The sequence below is a fragment of the Gavialis gangeticus genome, unplaced genomic scaffold (assembly GCF_001723915.1).
Source record: "Gavialis gangeticus isolate Ggan-Ray unplaced genomic scaffold, GavGan_comp1, whole genome shotgun sequence".
In the NCBI taxonomy this organism is placed as follows: domain Eukaryota; kingdom Metazoa; phylum Chordata; order Crocodylia; family Gavialidae; genus Gavialis; species Gavialis gangeticus.
In genome coordinates this window covers 5,737,847-5,745,985 of record NW_017729033.1, presented here as the reverse complement: position 1 = coordinate 5,745,985, position 8,139 = coordinate 5,737,847, and the positions used below count along the sequence as shown (strand labels likewise).

Genomic DNA, 8,139 nt, shown 5'->3' with positions numbered 1-8,139 from the left:
TTTCTTATGTGATCTACTTTTAAAAAAAAAAAAAAAAAACAAACCCTTGAAGTGAATGTGTTTTTGCTTGCTGCTTAACGTTTCAATGCATCTCTCTCTTTAATGAATAACTCCTGTACTGTGTGCTTAAGAAATGTTTGATACCTGCCTCATTTGCTCTTGTACACAAATTGCTCATTCAACAGCACAGTTTAGAGATTAATGATGCAGACTTGACTTGTTAATCTGAACAGTGATGAACACAGTCCGTAAAGGTTACTCTTATGTTTGTAAGCTTGATTATTAATAGTGAGGCAGAACTGTTTCTCCCAGATAAAAGCACAAAACTTTGCAGGAGATAAAATACATGGAAAAGAAAAGGCGGTTCTGAGACTTTGACCTGCAACTTTCTGCGTGATTCACGGCTGTGTCTGCCTCTCCGCAGTGGTCAGGAACAAAGAATTTCATTATGAGAGTTTCAATTTATTGGCAAGAATTGTACTTCACCCCATGCATTGCTTAGTTATCTTCCTAACCTCCTGCTGAAGACTTCCATATACACAACTGTTCTGCATAAAAGCCTTTCCTACGTTACCCCTTTCTAGCATCTCTTACATTTTTGAAATACAGTTGACAGAGATTTGGGACTGTTCTGTTATGTTTTCCCTCTCCCTCGCCGCAAGACATCCATGCCTTCTCCCTCCCTCCATTTCTAAAGCACAGACAGTCTCTGTGTCTCTTATCCAGGGTCACGCAGCAAGGAGCACTCTTCATTTCCTCTCGACCTTGTGTTTTAAATAGCAGTCTCAGTGGCACGGGCAAGATCAACAGCATTCAACACCCCGCATAGGAAAGCCTGCTGGTTGTGCTGTTGCATGAAACGCTCTTCGTTACAGTGAACGCTGGAGCTCTGTCGACACTGTTCACACCAGCTGGAGAGCAGCAAAAAGAGGGGCTGCTGTACTGAAGTTAGCACTTCTGTAGAGTGCGATACACTCTTAGTTTGTAACGCTAGAGTACAAGCGCTCCAAGCATCTGCTGAGCTCTGTCACCCCTGCCTTAAGCAAAACAAAGCCTTAGCAAATTTGCAGGTGACCAGAAGATTGGCAGACGTGGCAAACGATGGTGAGGACTGGGCAGTCCTACGAAGTAGTCTAGTAAACTACTGCATACAACCAATGCAAAAGACAAAAATTTAAGCCACCGCTGCAGGAACAGGGCAGGAGTCTTGATCCTGGAAACAGTGAGACTGATAAATTGTAGGGGTCACAGTGGACAGGCTGTACGTAAGCTCCTAAGACTATCCTGGGCCATAAAGGGCATGTAAGATCTTTGAACGTTTTAGCAGGGTAGCAGCAAGTAGGAGCAGGGATGTGATTCTTACCTCTGTGCGGGGCCTTGATAATCCCAGTAATGGGATCCTGCACCAAGTTCTGGCATCCACATTTTAAGAAAGATGGGGGAAATTTGGAAGGGGTGTGGACAAGAGCTGCAGAAATGGTTAGAAGTCTGACAGAGCTGCATTATAGTGAACAGCCTTAACCTTGAATGATTTTAGCTGATTAAAATAGATCGCGAGGTGACTAAATTATAGATGAAGCACCGTCACAAGAAGAAAACACTGGGTATGAATGCATTCTTAGTCCAGCAGAAGAAAAAACAAGGACCACGGACTAGAAGCTGAAGCCAGGCACCTTCAACTTTAAAATCACCAGTGAGGGTACTTTTACCACTGGAATAAATTCTGAAGAAATGGAGGAGTCTCTGTCTTTTGATATCCTACAATTAAGATCGAATGACTAAGATCAAAGTCCAATTAGCCTTGATTGTTCTGAGACAAAGTGTTCATTCAAATATTGCACCGGTACTTAATGCAGGACATTGATCTTGGTTGTCTGTAAGGTCCGGATTTGGGGTGGCACAAAACTCCGTGATGCGAATCAAACCAGTTGTCTTCTTTTACCCAGAGTCTCTAAAAAGCCTCTCCTCTTTCCATCAGAAGCTGCAGCTCCATCTGTTGTTCACAAAATGGATGCAAGCCTGAGAGACCTTCGTTTGTTGGAGCAGTGTGTTTTAACTCGGGTGTTGTCTGTGATGCAATTCTGCAGCCGTGTAGATGGCCACCTAACTGTCCTTACTGGACTGGGCTGCACAATGGTCCTCCCAGCTCTCAGCTTGAGTCTAAACTAGGAACTCAGTCTCCAGTTTTAAGGCACGTAAAGGTCGCCTGCAAAACGTGAACCGAGCGCAGAGGTGTCGTGAAAACAGAGCATTTAAAAGAAGCTCCTGAGAGAGATGTGCGCTGTCCCTTCATCCCGACAGCACTTGAACTCGGATGTAATTCCTTAAACTGGGAATAGCTAACACAACGGCATTTAGCAGCACGTCGGGTTAATATGCTTATTATCCATCACCGTCAAATGCCGTCACAGTAGGATACAGCACAGTGGGGCAGCAGGGTGCTGTAAAAGTTTTCAGGGATGGGGAATAAGGAATTTCCTCCTCTGTCTCCTCCTCCTCCTGCAGCTGCCTGAGAAATATTAGTCACGTTTTCCCCTACTCAAAAGATGCATCTCTCCCACCAAGCCAGAAGCCTGTACTGCCGCTTCCTTTTTTTTTTTAAAAAAAAAAAAAAAAAAAAGCCTCCTCTTATACCATCTTCAGGTCCATGTACGACCTTACCCAGCTGCCGTCATCTTCTGTTTTCCCCCCGACCTGTTCTGGGCTGAAGTGTATTACAAAATGACACCTGGATGCAATATAAAATAATTGAATTGTTAAATCCACGCTTGCAGCCAATGCAGCGTTGATTGGCCCATATTGGGACAGAGCGGCCGTTGAGCAGCGAGTGCGGGGAAAGCTCGCGTGGGCAGAGCCGCACCATTCTTGGGGTCCAGCCACATAGCGTAGGCTTCCCCACCTGCACGAGGTCTTGCTTGTCCAGCACGATCCCTTGGGCCAGAACAGGCTGCTGCAAAGTGTCCCATTATCTAACTCTCCACTGTCTTTGGGGCCCCGCACAGCTGCAAATACTTTGCAACTAACAATTGGAGCTCATGACGCACATTTGCTTGGCTTTCGTTTCTCATATTCCAGTCCTTACCGGAGCATCATGCTGCTTCTGAGCATTGCTGGTTTTGGAGGCAGTAAAGCATTATCCTGTGTAACTCGCTGAACTAATAAGTTCAAGTGAAGCTGTTGGAGAGAGAAAGGAGTAAAAACTAAAATATGTCAGAGGTGGTGCTGGCTGTTCCTACATCTGGATTGGGAGTTACCGGGTTACAAATGGGACTGGTTGGGGATACTGCTATAAGTAGCCTGCATTTTCCAAGAGTTTCATTAGTTCAGTTATTCCTCACTCCTAAGACTCCCCAGTTTGCTCCATGGGAGCCAAAAGGTTTGCACTCAGACAGGTCCAAAACCAAAGTATATTGAGTTAGGCATTGAATTTATTTAAAAGACAAAAGGGGAGGGGGAGGATTGCAGAAAGGGCTGCAATGAAATGTGATGCTCTTTCACTTTTAAAAGGCATCAAAATCCAGAGCACTAAATTCCACCCTCAGAGCTGAGGCTGCCTATTTTATCCAGCCATTCTGGGGGGAACTTACTTTCAACCTTAGGGGGAAAAAAAAGAAATTAAATTTTGCAGCCACAGCTATTAATGTCTTATCTCTGCTTTAACTTACCAGGAAATTTAATTGAAGTAATTTCATTTTTATTTCATTCAATGCCATAAAATGCAACTCAAAAGCATACTAAAATTCACAGCATTAGATTCCCTTAAATATTTCAAAGGGGCACTTGTGTTTATTTAAAATAAATGTTTCAGCCTTCCTCCATAATTAGACTTTCCCGCTGTTGGTAGTAGGCTCATTACTGTGGCCATCAGCTTTTGCTGAAATGTGTCATAAAATGGTAATGGTAACGTGGGGCACCTCTGCCCTAAAAACAGCTGTTCAAAGCACTGTTTGTTCCCTTCAAATTTTAAACATGCTCAGATTTAACAAGTCATTCATTGTCAGTTTTGGAAAGCTAAAGATGCAGTATCTCTCTGCTTTGTATTGTACAGACAGGCTACCATATTTCTTTGCATACAACGCACCACAGAATTGAACACACACCTAGATTTTGAACAGCAATGCAGGAAAAAGAAGATTTGTCTAAAGTTATGGCTGCTTAGAATGGGCAGAGCATAATTTTCAGCTGACCTGCCCTCCCTTTTCTGCATAGCCAAAGCTGAAAGAGCAGGGGAGAGACCAGGAGCAGCTAGCAGACAGCAAAAACGCTCTAAGAAAGTGGAACATCAAAACCAGTATAAGGGGTGTAGGTTGCAGGACCGTGTTGGTCTAAGGACATAGTCAGACGAGGGTAAATTGGGTAAATCCGATATCTCTTATTAGACCGACTCAAATAGTTGGAAAAATTCTTAGCAAGCATTCGGCCACAAACACCCTTCGTCAGGCTAAGGAAGCATTGTGCCCAAAAGCTTGCTAAGAAAGACCAGCATAAAGAAGAGCTGATAATTTAACACCTGTGGAGGGAAGAACAATGCCCTGTTAAATTACTTGACTCCCTCAGCTGTCTGAATAGTAATGCAACAGCTGCTACTCTCCTAGTCAGAAAGCCAGCTTCCCCACTTAAGCACTCCCCAGTTGTAGCGGTGCAACGGCAGGAGGGGAAGATGCACATTATATGCAAGAAACGATGGTATTTCTCGTACAACTGGAAAAATGACCTCACCCCTGTAACACTTGGGCAGTGACCTCGGGCTCCTTCTTGCACAGTGACTGTTGTTCTTTGGTCCTGCACCACCGAGCCATACATTTCTGGATACGAGAATCGTGCAGTCAGCCCTGGGACCTTTTTATGCATGTTTATCTTTGCTTCTTCTTGATTGCAGAAGAGTTTCTCACCCAACCCCACGGAGCAGTGTTAGAAATCAAGAAGGCATCACGTTTGGTTTGTGGAGAGCTGCCTTTTTAATTAAAGACCACGTGCTTTGAGTAGCTCTGCCCAGTTGATTAGGCCAGTCCTTTAATTAATTCTCTTTAGACTATCCCGTGCCTCAAGTGCAGCATGGTAGTTGTGTAGTCTGTGGCATAGGCAGCCTACCACTGAACCTGCAAGACCAAGACAGGTGAGTACAAGATTTGCTGAGAAGGAGAAGCCATGGGGCTCTCAGTTCAGGAACGTGGTGCAACAAGGAAACGAGCAAATAACTGTAATCAATAGAGGCCAAAAGCAACCTGGGCCGGTGAGTCATTTTTAATAGAGAAGTATTGCAGGAGGATGTTTGGCCGCCCTGCCATAGCGGGCGGTAAATAGTAGAGCCATTGAGAACGTACAGTCAGAGATACTGCATCTTTAACCGCTGCCCTTTTGCAAAATGTGAGACTTTGATGAGGTTTTTTCTTCTAGACTGTGCTGCCTGTTTTACAGATTTCTATCTATGAGCTCGGCGAGGTTATGTGTACTAATAACGGAGGTAATTCTACAAAATGTTCTTTCCTCTGAATGTTGTTACCTTTAGTCGCTTGCTCACGTCGTTACCAAAATGCTTCTAATAGTAGCTGCAGCTCGAGAGAGAGTAACGTTTCCCCAGAGAGATGCAGTATTCCCTTTTAAAAGAGAGAAGCTGTTGTGGAAGGGGCACAGAGTGGGTACAGTCAAGCTGCCAGGAAGGATTGATTCGTTTTGTGCTCCCAGTCTCGCCTGGCTGAAACTGGGCAGACAGCTCTATCCAACTGTGTGCAATCTCTTCTCTAATGATACCATCTGTCAGCGCTCACTTCTGCATCCCAGGCTCCTGGCCCAAGACGAATGCCCTTCTCCCATGCTTGTAAGGGCACTCGTGCAGAGGGGAGGACAGCTTTGGGCCTTGGTCTTGGGTTTGGTTGTAATTTTGCCCTTCCCCGTTTGCTCCAGCACATGCCTCGTTGCAGTAGCCATAAGGACTTTCCTCCCCCTCCCCTTGGCAGAGCATCCTGCTGGGCCTGTGCCCGCTCGACACCTAGGTGAGTGTTTTGGTGTCTGCTCTGTGCCTTGGGACCTCTGAGCCAGCCCAAGTAAAGGGGCCTCTGCCGCTTCATCATTTCCCCAAAGCATCTGGAAAGCAGCTGCATGGTTTTTCCCTCATGCTCACAAAGAGCTCGCGCTTGGAGTTGGCCTCCAGGGGAGAACCTGGGTTTGTCTCCCAGAAGGAAAGGCAAGGTTTCCCTGGAGAGTTTGTTTCCTTTCGGGTCTCCCTACAGATGACCAGTCTTACCCTGGTTTTCAGCGTCTGTGTGACCTACACCTGTCTGTGTTACACCTGCCATCACAGGGAAATAGCTTACTTCCCATGCATGTGGGTGGCATTGGCTTTACAGTTCCTGCCTATTGCAGTTTGACTTTCTTCTGGGGCATGCCCTGAGTGAGAGTGCTCGTAGATGGTATCATTGGAGAACAGGGCTGTCCTGTCATTTGTGACTGATCGAGATCCACGCTCCTCATTGTTGGAGCCAAGTACAGTTTTGCCCCTTTGACTCTTGCTTCCTTGGGAGCTTTTGCTTGGAAGTGATGGGAAAGTCCTGGGGAGAGTAAGTCAGGCTCAGGGGTCGGTGGATGGCAGGCCTGGTTCATGCTGGGCCAAGCTAAAGTTGCATGTGAGGACCAAAAAAACCCACCTCTGCTAGCTCTGTCATCAGACTAGCAGGGAGCCAAGAAGCGGGATGGCGAATCCCATCGCAATGTTTCCAAAGCAGAATGACAGGGCAACGACCATCGCACCTTCAAATTGTTAGGGAGCCTGAAATGGATGATTTGGTTCAGAAGAAGCGGTTGTATCCATCTGGCCTGTCTGCGCACGCGTCCTAGTCGCGTGCTACAAGCCCTGGGCCAGTTTCTTAACCTTCATAACCTTCCTCTTTGGATTTATGCACAAATTACTAACTGTCATAACTTACATGAGAGGCTGTTTCTGGCTGTAAAAGAACAAGCAGTGTTACCCGAAAGTTGATATCTGTAAAATGCTCTCCACCTTCGAGTGACCCACATACGTGCCACCGCTTATTGTGAAGGTGAGCAAAATGGGCTGGCGATAACCATTCCTTAAAAATAGGATTGTAATCCAGCCTGTGGTGACTGCTGGCACCTGGTCCTGTCTTCAGGGTCCCTGTTCTTTATGGAAATCATGACATGAGACCAACTGGACCCACTCTTCCCTTCCCCAACTCAGGCTATTGTACACAAAGGCTGCTATTAAGAGTTAGAATCATAGACTCACAGACGAGGAGGGCTGGAAGGGAGCCCAGGAGGTCACATCTAGTCCAACCCCTGCTCCAAGCAGGACCAGCCCCAACTCCATCATCCCAGCCAAGGCTTTGTCTACCCGGGTCTTTAAACACCTCCAAGGAGAGAGATTTCACAGCCTCTCTGGGTAACCTGCTCCAGTGCTTCACCGCCCCCCAGTGAGAAAATTCTTCCTAATATCCAACCTCAGTTTCCCTTGCTGCAACTTGAGCCCATTGCTCCTTGTCCTGTCATCTGCCCCCACTGAGAACAGCCCAGCGCCATCCTCTTTGCAGCCCCCCTGCAGGGAGGTGAAGGCTGCTATTAAATCCCGTCTTCTCTTCTGCAGAGTAAATTAACCCGGTTCCCTTAGCCTCACCTCACAAGTCATGTGCCTCAGCACCTGAAAACCATTTTCACTGCTCTCCACTGGACTGTCTCCAGTGTGTTCACACCCTTTCTGTAGTGGAGGCCCCACAACTGGACACAGGACTCCAGATGTGGCCTCACCAGGGCTGAATAGAGGGGAAGAATCACTGCCCTCGACCTACTGGCAACACCCACCAATGCAGCCCAGGATGCTGGTAGCCTTCTTGGCATCAAGGGCACACTGCTGGCTCATCTTCAGCTTCTTGTCCACTGTCAGCCCCAGGTCCTTTTCTGCAGAGCTGCTGCCCAGCCAGTCAGCCCCAGCTGTCCCAGTGCATGGGATTGCTCCATCCTAAGTGCAGGACTTTGCACTTGTCCTTGTTGAACCTCGAGAGGTTTCACTTGGTCCAATCCTCCAATTTGTCTAGATCACTCTGAATCCTAGCCCGACCCTCCAGCATATGTACTACACCCCTCAGCTTGGTGTCATCTACAAACTGGCTGAGGGTGCACACCATCCCA

The 8,139-nt window shown here is 46.8% G+C and overlaps 1 protein-coding gene across 2 annotated transcripts in view; it reads left to right on the top strand.

Annotated features, from left to right (window-relative positions):
* The window catches only part of RNF24 (ring finger protein 24), a 47,245-nt gene that overhangs the window by 5,840 nt on the left and 33,266 nt on the right, over window positions 1-8,139 (top strand). The window lies entirely within an intron of this gene.